We start from the raw sequence: 15,822 nt of genomic DNA on the forward strand, positions 1-15,822 counted from the left end.
ATTTTCAATAAGTTATTCTTTCTTTTATTTCTTTGGTAAGACATCATTGTGGATTCAAGTTTTTTTTTTTTTCATTCTGCCCATTTTTTTAAAGCATTGCAGGGTATAAATTGTGCTTTTACAAATTCTTACATGTCTTTTAAATCATTCAGAATCCTTCTGATTTGATGATCTCTGGAGAATCCACAGGTTCTTGCTTTAACTAGGTGTTGATCTAGTTTCCTTTGTCTTGAAATATTTATTTTTAAATGTCCAGACATTTAGCTCATCTGGAGACCATATCATCTATCTTTCTTTATCTACTTATGTTTTCTTTGATTGACTTTTCTTTCTCCTGAGTTTTTGTTCATTTAAGTCTTTTTTTTTTTAATTTATATTCTCCTATTGTTCACTTTCTGATTCTTTCTTCTTTGAAGGTACTTGCCTAGGGGACTAGACCTCAATGCTCTCAAGCTCCTCCCTCGCTGAATAATGTAATTCACATTTTAGTCAAGTTACTTTTGGTTACATGTGGGTTGGTAGAATTTGTCCATAATGGTTCTTGGACTCTTTCCCACCATCTTAGTAGAGGGACAACTAGGTGGTACAGTGCATAGAACACTGGACCTAGAGTCAGGAAGATTCATCTTCCTGAAATTAAATCTAAGCTTAGACACTAGTTATTTGATGATGGACAAGCCTCTTTATCCTGTTTGTCTCAGTTCTCTCATATGTAAAATAAGCTAGAGGAGAAAATGTCAAACCACTCTAATAACTTTGCCAAGGAACCCCCAAATGAGGTTCTAAAGATATGACTGAAATGACTGAACATTAATAGTAGAGGACACATAGTTGTCCTGACCCATTTCTTTCTGACTGGTCCTCAGTTTGACTGAGATATTGAAGTTCAAAGCACTTCCACATTGCTGCCCCAGTCAGAGCAAGTGTCTGTCTTTTGGTTTTCTACACTGATGTGAATAGTTGGTGTGTGTTATATAGTTCTCTTCTTTTGCAAACTTGTGGATTAGCTTGTGAAGTCCTGCTGGAGTATTGTGGGTAGGAGAAGAAAGGGTGTTGAGTGAGCATGGTAACGATTACGAATTAGTCTTCTTTAATGTTAGTTCATTAGATTATTTTATTAAAGTTCTTGGTGTCCTAGTCCACAAAAAGTGGCTAAAATTATATTATCTCTTGTGCATATTTCCTATTTTAGAGAGGTTTCCGAGATCATGAGAAAGGAATAAAATCTCTAATCCTCCATCTTGTTGGTCATACAACCTGGAAGTCCTCCATACTAGTGAAACCAAATTTCAGTCACATCCTGCACATTTGAGAACTAGGTTTTATGTCTCAAATGCCTACAATTCCTAGAATTCCTGACTATGGCAAGACCAGGAATCTGAGAAACAGAAAAGAACCAAAGAGTGAGAAATAAATGATATGAGCTACAGAAAAGAAGGAATGGCTTGGTTTTGGTTTCATTGTGTTATTATAGCTGTGTTGTTATGTTGTTACTCCTCTGTTGTCCACAACATAGGGAATAAAGAAGATAAAGAAACCAAGATACTGAGTGGGATTAGGAGGGTCTGCTTTTGCCCTAATAGTAGTCATCTCTCACCAGACCATGATGCCTTTTAGCTAGAGCCAGTTCATCATGCAATTTGGGATTGGGGGGAATTTCTTGAAGTTCCCACTGAGTACTTGACCTATAATGTAAGGAAGATTTGAGTTGAACCAAACCTTGTGATCTTTTACCTCCCAAAGGCATTTGGGAACTGCATTTTGTTGCATGATGTCCCTTTAATCATTTCTTTTAGGAAAATGACTACTAGGCTTGATAATAATTGTGTCTATCCTAAAACTCATGGGCTTAGAGTGAAATTATCAAATTACTTATGAGCACCTTAAGCCTAGAAGATAACACAAACCCAACTGTGAGATCATCTTGAAATAAATTGTAATTTTATTTATTTTGCATGATTCTAGGCATATAACAAAAACTGTATATAGCGGTATGTTTATCTTTCTGTTTGAATCCATTATGTCTTAATTGTAGCTTCTTGTTACTAAAACAGAATATAAGTAATGAGGAGATAGAGCTTTCAATGGGGGAGGCCATTAGAGCTGATCTGATAGGATATTCCAGAATGTAACAATGTAAATATGCTTCACTAGTGAGAAGCTGAGGTATGTAATAAATAATAAGGGACTATATTGATTGGTAATTGATAACTAACAGATCAGGCTGTTACCTATTTTCTTTCTTCGTTCCTCCCTCTTCCTCCCTTCCTCCCCTTTCAGCCTCCCTATTGTTCTCTTCCACAGGTAGGAGGTATACTAACTATCCTTTTCTGATGTAACTGAAGCTTGTCTAAGGATACTTTATTCACCTAATTTGAAGGTGCCCTTTTGGCACCTTGGGGAATGTTCAGATTGAAAAGCACGGGAGGAGACCTGTGTCCCCAACTAGTGGGATGTTGTGTTGACTGGGTCTTTAAAACTAGATACTGAGTTGATCACTTTTTTTACTGCCCCTCTTTTGGCCACTCTCATTTGATGTGTCTAGATATTGAGGATCACCATACATCAATAGCATGGATGCCATGAACTTTACTGGTAAGAGTAGAAGGACTTATTTCACTTGCTTTATTTTTAACTAAGTCTTAAGAAATGGGTGTGGGATGTTTGCTTCTATTATATATTATTTGTCAGTTTCAGGTGCTAGAGATCCCCATAAAACAAGGGCATTAATATTTAAGACATGATGACCATTATGCCAGGATTGTAGGTGGGATGGTACAGTACACTATAGAAACTCTGAGAAACTAGAGTGACTGGGATTAGAGCCCAAGATGGGTTTTGGACTTGAAACTGGTCTGTGCTCCATAGAAACACAGATAAGCAATTGAACCTAATCAATTCTCTTTTCCCCAGATATTTAGGTGAATAGGAGTATGGGAGGAGGTTTATTCCTCCCACATTTTGGGGAAGTCGTTTTTTTTTTAGTATATCTTTGGAAGTAAATAATTTTGTGCATAAATTAATCTGATTGTGAGTTACTAAATAGAACCGGAATCTTCTGGGTTTGGAGCTAAGATCATGAAGTATAGAAAACATTCAGCTGAGCTTTCCCAATATTCCCCTCCAGACAATTTTAAAATGATACTTCAAATAGAATTTTAGAATGATAGAGCTAGCAAAAGATCAGAGTGAGATATGCTTCCAGCTCAAGATAATTTAATTTTGCAAAGGTAAATTTGTGCCATGGAAGTGGAGCCTAGCCCAGAACACACGTGCATCAAGTTTTTTTAGATGTACAGAAACATCAGAAACTTCAGTATCTTAAAAGCTAGAGACTAGAAGGAGACTTGGCAATTGGTCAGAAAGGGATGACAGGGAACCTGAGTACTAGTAACTGATGCAAGACCAGACATGCTTGGCAATCATTACTCCCTCTGTTGAAAAAAGAGGCCAACTTTAACATAAACATTAAAATCAATAAATAGGATGGGGAAATGAGCAAACCATAAAAAAGAACTTAACCATTAAAATCTACTATGGTGACAAGGAAGATCAATATACAAACTCAAAAGAAGATAATGAGGTCAAAACAAGTGCAAATGCAAATGCAAAAAAAAATTAATGCAAAATAATAAAGATAATAATAAATAAAATTAATAACAGGAGGAAATGGAAATTAAAAGCATAATATTGGAGAATGTCAGTTTTCCTTCTCAGAATTAGATAAACCTTTTTTTTAATTTTATCACAGGTATTTTTTATTAACAAACCATTGGAAAAATAATCATGGTAGAGACTTTTTTGTTTGTTCTTTTAATAAGCCTGCTGATCTGGTCTTCCCTCTTTCCAGCATCTATACCTTCTACAAAATATGTAGTTTTTACATTATTTCACCCTACAGAGAAGATAATTTAGAAGGTATATAATTTCATAAAATTTAAGATAAAAAAAAAATTTAGAGAAATTTCAGGAAAAGAAACTCTCTAACTCCCCAAATCAAGAAAGTGAACTTTTTGGAGAAGGCACCATAAAGAAGCCTACAGAAACTACACACTGCATCAAAAAATCCAGAATGAGCTTTGGGATGTAGTGAATCAAACTAAAGGGGATTGAATACATTTACTCTGAATGTAAACTCTTATGCAAAAGGGGATTGCCCCCTAACTGGCTTTTTGTCAATGCACCTACCAATTGGTTTTGCTCTTTTTCTCTTTTATTTCCCTCTCATCCCCAAATTATTGTAATTTCTTCTTAGAAAGTACAATATTGTATGCACCTCTAGTAATAGATCTTTACAGATGTAAGCTGGTTATGTGAAATGATTCACTGGGGAGACTAGGAATGTAAATCTGGGATATTTTGATATGCTTGTCTCGCAAAAGAATCACAGAAGGGATTTTGTAAAGGGAAGCCCTTCCTTCCAGGGTCAGAAAGTTCCTGCTTGTCTGAGACAGCCCATTAGTGTGGCTGGAACACTCTAAATAGAGGTCACAAGTTAAGAGCCCCTAGGAACATGAATGGGATCTAAGTCTGGATCAAAGACTCTTTGGTTCCTGAGATGTGATAAATCAACATATGGGGAAAGGAAGTGATGTGGAGAAAGAAGACTTTAAAAAATGAGACCATAGAGGAAATTGGGTTCTTCTCTGTAGACCTTTGGCTGGGGATCTTTCTACAATTCAGCATTGGTGGCTTGGGTGGAAGACACTCTTGTGGGCTGGCATAAGAATTTTAAAATTTAGGTTTATGCTAAATATGAGAATCCTATAGTAATATTGTGGTCACTGATTTAAAGATATAACTTAAGTCAAAATGACTTTTAGTAGCTTTATTTACAAAGAGGTAGAAAGAGTGAAAGTGGGAAAATATAAGGAAGAAGAGAATTATCTAGCCTATCACCCTAAGGGCTTCCTGGGTGTGGGGCTCAGCCCTGGCAGGGTTCCATAATCTTCAGTCAGAGGACTAGGTGGTGTCTTCAGCAAGGGTCCCACCAATGCAGTCTCCTCCAGGAAAGGAAGGCCCACTGTTTACCCAGCTCCCCGATGCAGAGTCTTTGAATGCAAAGTCCCCAGGAGAAGTCCTCCAAAGAAGCAGTCCAAAGCCAAGATCCAAAAATGAAACCGGTGTCCTTTGGACAGGAAGTTCAGGACTTTTTATAGTCCTTTTTCCACATCACTTCCTGTCCCTTCCTCTACTTTACAGGAACCAGTGACAGTCTTTCAATTTGCTTAGCACCACCCAGAGGCAGGGTAGTGGCCTCCAGAGTTGTCACCCACTTTACCAAGTGACTTGTGAACACTCATACTTAGTGTTAAGTAGGGGGGCTTATGTTTTTGATTGATTGAAAAAAAGTTGCTGATTGATAGACGAAGAAAGCTTGATTCATTCTTCACATTGGTTAGATTGGGGGTAGGCTAGGAAATATATATATTTTTTAAGTTTTCTTCCCTCCTTATTTCTTTCTTAGACTATATTTATATTAACATTAAATTGTTAAAAGCTATCATTCTTGTGATTTAAGGGTTAATTGTTTTATAAACAGCAACCACAGCAATCTTTTTTCTCTAATATTATATTTTCAAACCAATTTCTAAATATTAAATTTGACATAATATTAATTTTCAATATTGTAAAGGCCACAGAAGTTGTTGGCATCTTTGAAGTTCTTACCAACAGTGTAGATCTTAGGGAACATCTTCCATGAAGATAATACCACATTCTTCAAGAGATTTTGCAAAAAGGACATTATCAGTCAGGACAATTCTCTGCTTCTTAATCTTGCCAAAACTATGGTTGTAAATCAAGTCATTCACAAACTTTGGGTTTGGGGTATCCCAATGCAATGTATGTTTCTACAATCCTCAGCATGTTAATTAAAGCCTTATTAAGCTTAACAAAAGTGCCTTCAAAGATTTGGTGAAGAAAAGAATATCTTTGGGCAGAAACCATTGATACATCTGATTCTAATCAGAAAAGTTATCTTGGGTTCAGTGGGTACATAGTAGTTGCCAGGTGTGTGAGTCATTCTAGTCAGCCAGATTTTGCTTCTCTATATCTGTCTGTACTCAATATTGTAGGCTTAGCTTTTGCATAGATAATGTTTCTCAGTAATCTTTCTTGGTTTCTTATAGCCCTCTTCTACTTCAAGAATTTGACCTTCAGTATTACAAAGTCCTTTTGCTTTTTCAGAAGGGATTCTGAAATAGATGGTAGCTCTATTGCTTCAGCATCCACCTTGATTCCAACCAGGAAAAAAGAGAGCTAAATAAATCTCAAAGAAATAAATTGAATCTTAGAAAAAATTAGATAAGATAGCCCTCTGGAGAAAACTGAAAGTGAAAAACTTAAAAAATTATTGGAAACTAGATTATTCAATCCTAAAGTATGTGTGGATTGAAGAGCAAATCTTCAAAAGAATGGATAATTAAATTAAAGAGAATGATAGGAGTGAGAAATTCAAAAATGTGTAGGATGCAATCAAAGTATATTTAGTGGAAAATTTATATCTTCAAATGTGTACATCAACATAAGAGGAAAAGAGCAAAGAAAACAATTGAGTGTACATCTAAAAAAAGAAAAAAAAGAAAAAAAACCCTTAAATTTTATCCTTCCAGTTAAACACAAAAATCCTAAAAATCAAAGGAGAGAATAATAAAATTGAAAGCAAAAAGCCTATTGAATTAATAAATAAAACAAGGATCTGGTTTTATTTTGAAAACATATCTTTGGTTAATTATTTTTTCATTATATATGTGTGTGTGCATATATATAAATATTTGTTTATTCAATGTTATCTCATTGTCCACATCAAGTGTATATTTGTGAGAAATTCAGTTCCAAGGTTCAGACAATTCTTTAAGTCAAATTACCCAGATTGGGAAGAACTTGATCTGGAGGAATTGAGGAGAAAGGCTACTTATTTAGCAAATGATCCAAAAGAAAAAGCTGATGATAAAGATTCTATTGTTGAAGAATTGAAAAGAAAATTAAGGGAAGCTAAACTGAAAGCAAAGGAAAGTGAAATTAAGAAAATAAAGGCAGTGAAGGCTTTGAGATCTGTGCAGCCAAAATATAATAATACCTATAGGCCTAGTGAAAGGAGATCAGCTCCTAGGTGCTGTTTCCTTTGTGATTGGATCAGACATCTGTACAGAGACTGCAGGTTCAGAAATCAAGTCAGAAAGCAAATAAATAGGAATAATGGTTTTAATAGACAATACAATAATTGGAATAATAATAATTATTATAATAACAACAGATGGAATAACAATAATAATAATCAAAATAGATATGTTAATCAAAGCCAAAATTCATGCTGCCAGGACTAATAAGCACCAAATCCAGATACTATGCAATCATAGGTAAATTCTGGAGCTAGACCAAAGTACAGCTGGGTAGTAAAAGGTGATCAGAACAAGGGTGCAAGTGCCTTATGAAGATTTCCCCTAGGCACATATGAAAATGAATCAAGAAATGAGTGTGTTATAAATGAAAATGAATTGTGGATAAATTAAATTGAGAGTAATAAAATTAAGGTAGATGGTGATACAAGTGAATTAATTGAATAAAAGGAGGATATAATTAATGTAAATGATTGTACAGAGAAAGAACATTGTAATGTAAATTTAATAGAAAATACTAATGAATGTAGAATAAGAGAAATTAATGAAGAACATAAACTAAATAAGAATAATGAAATTGTAAATGAGAACAATGACACTAAGATGGAGAATATAAGAACCAATGAGAGTAAGATAAAAACTGATGATACAAAATCCTGGGAAAGTCATGTAATTCAAGCAGATATCGACTTGCATGGACAGGAAATGACTGAGCTGAGTACCAATGTTACTGTGCTTGCACCAATTCTTGAAACCTTCCAACCTCCAAATAGCATTGAACCCTATGTTTCTGTAACTATAGGGGATCGGATATATGATCTTTTGGTGGATACTGGAGCCAGTAAATCAGTTTTTCAAAGTCTTCCTAAAGATTGTAAAGCTGTTGGTACTATGGAAGTAATTGGAGCTACTGGAAAACCAGAGAGAGTAGCAAAATTACAACCTAAAATGATAACTTTAGGTCCTTTATCTGTGGAACATGCATTTCTTTGTATGCCAGAATGTCCAATGAACCTTCTCTGGATGGACTTGCTTTGTAAATTACTAGCAATGATTCAATGTACTGACACTGGAGATATATCATTACAACTCCCAGAAGAATCTCTAAAAGCTTCTCCATTGCTGTTTTTAGATTCAGTCAATGCAGAGAATGAGTTGGATTCCATCTGTCCTATTCCTGAGGATATACCAGAAGACTTATGCTCAAAGTCTTCCACAGATGTAGGTCTATTGAAATCAGCTACTCCAATAACAGTGAGAACCAAGGAAGGACCAGTTCCTTGTGTTCCTCAATACCCTTTGAGTAAAGAGGTTATAGATCAGATAAGACTATCATTGAGTCCCTAATTCAACAAGGGATCATAATACCATGCTTCTCAGAATACAATATACCCATTACTTCCAATAAAAAAGCAAAAGCTAGATCAAGATGGCAGAATCATCTACAGATTCATCCAGGATTTGAGAGCTGTAAAAGATCATGTAATAAAGACACATCCTATAGTACCAAGCCCAGCTGCTATAATTTCATCCACCCCAAGTCAAGCAAGATATTTCACCGTGCTAGATTTATGCTCAGCGTATCAAATTGGATACTATAGTTGTCAGCTAGATCCAGTTGTTGCAGGTACAATTCCTTGTTTAAGGGGTGTAGTTTATGCAACTGTGTTAGTTCAGAAGTCATCAGACTTAGTTTTGGGATGTCCATTGATGGTATTTTGTTCACATCAAATAGAAGCACTAACGAGGAAATTTCGTACTCAAGTATATTGAGACCAATGAATATCTCAGTATGAGATTATACTTCTAGGTAGTGAAAACATCAGTTTGAAAAGGTATAGTGTATTAAACCCAGCTACACTTCCTCCTAATTTGCCAAAGAATGGTGAACCATTACATGGATGTGTAGAAGTAGTAGATCCAAACTCTGAAATATAAAAATGGAAGAAGTTTGGAGCAAGAAAAGAACATGATATATGGTTAGCAGATACTGGAAAGTTGCTGTCACCAAAAGACCTGTATACCTATTTGTGTCAAGCCATTCACAGAGAAGGTCATTTTGGTACTCAAGCTGTAATTGACACCCTAAAGAGACAATGAGCAGCTCCTGGAATAAGTACTGTAGCAAATAAGATCTGTTCAAGCTGTTCTGTTTGCCAAAAATTCAATCAAGAGACATTCAGACAGAAAGGTTTAGGTGGTAGAACTTAAGCATATTGTCCATTTGAGGATCTGCAGATTGATTATATCAGCATGACAAAATCTATAAGATACAAGTTTTGTTTGGTAATTGCTGACAGATTAACCAAATGGCCTGAAGCTTTTCCATCAAATACAAATACAGCTAGTTTTGTGGTGAAAGTGTAGATTAAGGAAATTATATCTAGATTTGGAGTACCACTAACCATAGACTCTGATAAGGGATTGCATTTTACTCAAGACATCCTGAAAAAGAGTCTATGACAATCTAGGAATAACACCAAAATATCATGTTCCTTATCACCCACAAAGTTCAGGGAAAGTGGAGGGTGTAAATAGGGAACTAAAGACTATGGTGAGGAAGATCTGTGCAGAAACTCATCTCAAATGGCCAGAGATTGTTCCCATAGCTTTGTTTTACCTGAGTACAAGACCAAGAGCAGATTTACATATATCATCCATTACACAGGAAGAGGCCAAAGAGAGCAAGTGATTTGCCCTATATAGGTGGTTTTACGCCATTTTCCTGCATCTCATCTGTACCAATCATAGCTTAGCTTGACATAGGACAGCCCAGGGGGCTGTTCCCTGTTTCTGAACATGTCTGTTGAAGGCCATTTTCTCAAATACTTAATCCTTGAGTATGGTGCAGAAATTCCTGACCTTGTTAAACTAAGTAGGGTACAGAAGTGCAGAGTTCCCAAGACTTGATTCTGTAAAAAGCAAATATCTCCATTGTTACTAATTAGGAGATAGCCAAATCAGATTTTCTAAAGTATGGTCTGAGTAGGGTGGAGTAGTTTTAAAATTCACAATACTAGATTCAAATCCTTTCATATAGATGAAGAAGTTCATCAATCCCACCTGGATTGGCTTCTTTTTTGGGCAGTATTCAAGTTAAATATATGCATATATTGCACTTTAGAGATAAAGTCTGTGCTCCTTTTTTATACCATTTCCTAGATTTAGACACAAACATTAATCACAGTCTCAAAACATTTATCAATATATGGCAGGTTTCCATAGTCTAAAGCTTTGGGGTATGCATTTATATGCTAGGTAACTTGACATCTAGCTTATTCTATTGCAAAAGCAAAAAATAGTTAAAAGAAAATCTTCTCAATACTGGTAACATGTGCTTCAAATGCAGAAAATGAGAGAAAAAAATCAAATACTGTATGGCACAAATAAAGTGCAACAAAATAGTACAGATTCATTCATAGGGAAGTCTTATAATCAATGATCAAATACAATCAGTACAAGTAATTATTCATTATCAACAGAGGGTACTCATTTTACATGACTACAATGAATCCATGAGTCCCTCTCCCCAATTTTAATAGCTGTTGGTATAGTTAATAGGACCTGGAATGGTCCATCATAAACAGGTCAAGTTGACCTGGTACATTTAAAATTCTTTATATGTATACTATCACCTGGATTCAAATCATGAAGCAAGAAGTCTTTGGGGCCTGCTTGAACAGCAGTTCCAGAGTCATGGAGTTCTCACAATTTTGTTTGTAATTTTCTGATACACGTAGCAAAGGTTGTATCCCTTCCAAACAATGAGGTATAGGCAGGGGGTAAATGGTTGTGCCTGAATAGGTAGATGTCCAAATAGCATCTGGGTCTGCTTCTGAGATAAAATAGGACCAGAAGTAGAATTTGAGGCCATTTTTAAATGAATCTCCATGCACAATTTTCCAATCATAGTTTTAAGTTCTTTATTTATTCATTCAACTTGGCTGGAGCTCTGGAGATGATATGGTGTGTGAAATTTAGGAGTTATACACAAACATGAATAAATTTGTGATAAGACTGAACCAGTAAAATGACTTCTTCTATCCGAGTCAATACATGCTGGCAGTCCAAAACGGGGAATAATTTCTTTTAAAAGGACTTTGGCAACAAAAGCAGATGTGGCCCGAGTCATAGGAAATTCTTCAGTCCACCTGGTCAACTGATCGACTATGACCAGACAAAATTTATACTGTCCAGATTTTGGCATAGAGATAAAATTGATTTGTAAAAGTTCAAATGGTGTGTAAGCAAGAGGATGTCCACCAAAGGTTTTTCCATGAAAGGTATGTTGATTAAAGGTCTGGCAGGTAGAGCAGGCTATTCATACTTTAGAGGCTATAGTAGTTATACCAGGGGCTATCCATACTCTTTTAACAGAGTCCATGATGCCCTGGGTGCCAAAGTGACCATTTTTATGAATAGATTGGCAAATTTGTTGATAAAAAACTTCTAAGGGGCAGGGGATTCCCTTCAGATGACATCCTTACTCCATTAATCTATTTTGCTTTAAAATTTTGCTTCCATTTTCCCACTTCTTTGTCATCATAGGGAAGGGATAGATCCAAATCATCAGTAACTGTTAAGTGTCAAAAATAATTCAGGTCCTTCAAAGGCTGTTAGTTTGGCTGTGATATCTGCTTGGTTACTTCCCATGGAGACAGGGTCATTGCCACCTCTGTGTGAAGAGCAGTGAATGACAGCTATGGCTTTGGGGAGCTAGATGGTAGAAAGAAGGTCAGTAATAAAGTTTGCGTTAGCAATACATTTTCCAGCTTATGTTAAGAATCCCTTTTGGAACCATAGCATGACATATGCCAAAGGCATAGTGGGAGTCTGTTTAAATTGAGACTCTTTAATCTTTTGCAATGATACAGGTATGTCTCAATGCTGTAAGTTCTGTACCTTGTGCGCTTACATTTGAGGGTAAAGAATTTGACCAAAAAGTATCAAATTCAGTAACTACTGCAGCTCCTGCATAGCATAAACCATATCTCATAAATGAAAAATCTTCTTTAAATATATTAAATCTGAATTATACAATGGGATGTCTAGTAAATCATTACGAGGTTTATTGCTTATCAGCAATATACACTAAAGATGTACAATCGTGTAAAGTTTCTCCGGGAGTTGGCAAATTGGGGAGTGAGGTTGCAGGATTAAGTACTCCACAGTGCTTTCGTGTGATATGTTCATTGTTTAGTAGGGTTATCTCATACCTAGTAATCCTTTGGTCAATAAATGCCTGTGTCCTATGTCTTAATAACAATGCCTCAACCATGTATAGGCACATTATGGTCAGAGGGCATCCCAATACCAGATCAGCTGATTTGGTTACTAATAAAGCCATGGTAACTACTCCTCTGAGGCATGGGGGTGCTCCAGCAGCTACTGGGTCCAGCTTGACTGTATAATAGGCTAGTGGGTATTGAGCAGGTCCCAAAAGTTGAGTTAGAACTTTCTGTTCATGTACATATAGGGCAAATGATTTATCATAATTTGGGATGTCTAGAGCAGGGGCAGACAGGCTATCCTGTTTTATATTTGAAAGAGCTGTTAGGTGTTCTATTTCTAATTTAAGTGGTTTAGGGGCCAAGTTTTTGTAAGTGCTACAAGGGGCTTGCTTAGTAATTAGCAAGGGATCCACTGCTGACAAAATCCTGTTGGTCCAGGAATCACCCTCATTTGCTTTTTAGTGGAAGGAGGGCTTAATTTTTGAATATTTTCAATTCACTTCAGAGAAATAGTGTGGGTACTAGCAGTTAAAATGAATCCCAAGTATTCTACTTTTGGGAGACACCACTGAATCTTTTCCTTTGAGATCTTGTGCCCTCTTTTATGTAGTTCTAGAAGGTGGTGCTTACTATCTTCTTGGCACACTTCAGCATGTTTTGAAACCAAGAGTAGATCATCTACATATTTAATTAATTTACTGTTTTTAAATTTTATATTATCTGTGTCTTGGCTAAAATTTTGTGCAAAAAATTTGGAATTTTCCACGTAACATTGAGGCAGATGAAGCCATGTCCATCCTTCAAGGTGGAAAGCAAAGAAATGTCTGGAATCTTCATGTATAGGTATAGAAAAGAAGGCTGAGCACAAGTCTAGTGTAAAGTATGTAGCTGTGCTAGGAATGTAAGAAATACTAGTATTTATGTTGGAAACTACAATGTGTCTCTTCATAATATGATCATTCATGGCTCTCAGATCCTGTACAAATCAGTAGAAATGCTTGCCATTGGGCCCCAATTTTGGCTTGTTAACAGACAGGATGGGCGTATTGTATTCAGATTTACAGGGAATTATGATGCCTTGATCAATTAGTGAGTTACTTACAGGGATAATGCCTTCAATTGCCTCCTTTGAGGGAGGTTACTGAGGAATAGAAGGAGGTGGACTAGATTTAGTTTTTTTTTATTTTTCATTTATTTATTTTTTATTAGTTTTTTAGTTTTTAAAACATTTTATTTGGTCATTTTCATACATTGTTCATTGGAAACAGATCATTTTCTTAACCTCCCCCCTCCAGCCCCCCCCCCCCCCAATCCATTCCCTAGCCAATAGGCAATTCGTCTGGGTATCACATGTGTCCTTGCTCTGAACCCATTTCCTTGTTGTTGGTATTTGCATTAGGGTGCTCATTTAGCATCTCTCCTGGATCATGTCCCCTCAACCTCTGTAGTCAAGTAGTTGCTTTTTCTCGGTGTTTTTACTCCCTCAGTTTGTCCTCTGCTTGAGGATAGTTTTGTTTTTGTTTTGTATTTTTTCTCGTAGATCTCTGCAGATTGTTCAGGGACATTGTAAAGCCATTACTAGAGAAGTCCATTACGTTCTCTTGTACCACAATGTGTCAGTCTCTGTGTACAATATTCTCCTGGTTCTGCTCCTCTCACTCTGCATCACTTCCTGGAGGTTGTTCCAGTCTCCATGGAATTCCTCCACTTTATTATTCCCTTGAGCATAATAGTATTCCATCACCAACATATACCACAATTTGTTCAGCCATTCTCCAAATGAAGGGCATCCCCTCATTTTCCAATTTTTGGCCACCACAAAGAGCACAGCTATGAATATTCTTGTACAAGTCTTTTTCCTTATTATCTCTTTGGGGTACAAACCCAGCAGTGTTATGGATGGATCAAAGGGCAGACAGTCTTTTATCGCCCTTTGGGCATAGTTCCAAATTGTCCTCCAGAATGGTTGGATCAATTCACAACTCCACCAGCAATGCATTAATTTCCCTACTTTGCCACACCCCCTCCAGCATTCATTACTTTCCTTTGCTGTCATGTTGAACAATGTGCTAGGTGTGAGGTGATACCTCAAAGTTGTTTTGATTTGCATCTCTCTGATTATAAGAGATCTAGAACACTTTTTCATGTGCTTATTAATAGTCTTGATTTCTTTAACTGAAAATTGCCTATTCATGTCCCTTGCCCATTTTTCAATTGGAGAATGGCTTGATTTTTTGTACAACTGGTTTAGCTCTTTATAGATTTGAGTAATTAGACCTTTGTCAGAGGTTTTTGTTATGAAGATCATTTCCCAATTTGTTGCTCCCATTCTCATTTTGGTTATATTGGTTTTGTTTGTACAAAACCTTTTTAATTTGATGTAGTCAAAATTATTTATTTTGCATTTTGTGACTCTTTCTAAGTCTTGCTTGGTTTTAAAATCTTTCCCTTCCCAAAGGTCTGACATGTATACTATTCTGTGTTCACCTAATTTACTTATAGTTTCCTTCTTTACATTCAAGTCATTCGCCCATTCTGAGTTTATCTTGGTGTAGGGTGTGAGGTGTTGATCCAAACTTAATCTCTCCCACCCTGTCTTCCAATTTTCCCAGCAGTTTTTATCAAATACTGGATTTTTCTCCCAAAAGCTGGGGTTTTTGGGTTTGTCAAAGACTGTCTTACTGAGGTCATTTACCCCAAGAGTATTACACTGATCCTCTTTTCTGTCTCTTAGCAAGTACCAAATTGTTTTGATGACTACTCTTTGTAATATAGTTTGAGATCTGGGACTGCAAGGCCACCTTCCTTTGTATTTTTTTTTTCATTATTTCCCTGGATATCCTTGATCCTTTATTCTTCCAAATGAACTTTGTTATGGTTTTCTCTAATTCAGTAAAATAGTTTTTTGGTAGTTCAATGGGTATGGCACTAAATAGATATATAAGTTTGGGTAGAATGGTCATTTTTATTAGGTTAGCTCATCCCACCCATGAGCAATCAATGTTTTTTCCAATTGTTTAGATCTAGTTTTAATTGTGTGGAGAGTGTTTTGTAGTTGTGTTCATATAGTTCCTGTATTTGTCACGGCAGATAGATTCCTAAGTATTTTATATTGTCTCGGGTAACTTTAAATTAATTTCTCTTACTAATTCTTGCTGCTGAACAGGGTTAGAGATAAAAAGAAATGCTGATGGCTTATGTCGGTTTATTTTGTATCCTGCCACTTTGCTAAAGTTGTTGATTATTTTGATTAGCTTTTTGGTTGATTCCCTAGGATTCCTTAAGTAAATCATCATATCATCCACAAAGAGTGACAGCTTGGTCACCTCATTGCCAATTTTAATACCTTCAATTTCTTTTTCTTCTCTAATTGCTACTGCTAGTGTTTCTAGTACAATATTAAATAATAAAGGTGATAATGGGCATCCTTGTTTGACTCCTGATCTTATTGGGAAGGCTTTGAGTTTTTC

The 15,822-nt window shown here is 36.1% G+C and overlaps 1 pseudogene; it reads right to left on the reverse strand.

The window, feature by feature from the left end:
- Positions 1 to 3,820: 3,820 nt before the first annotated feature.
- The window catches only part of LOC130455958 (60S ribosomal protein L7-like), a 73,916-nt pseudogene continuing 61,914 nt past the window's right edge, over positions 3,821 to 15,822 (reverse strand).

This window comes from Monodelphis domestica, chromosome 8 (assembly GCF_027887165.1).
Source record: "Monodelphis domestica isolate mMonDom1 chromosome 8, mMonDom1.pri, whole genome shotgun sequence".
Lineage (NCBI taxonomy): Eukaryota > Metazoa > Chordata > Mammalia > Didelphimorphia > Didelphidae > Monodelphis > Monodelphis domestica.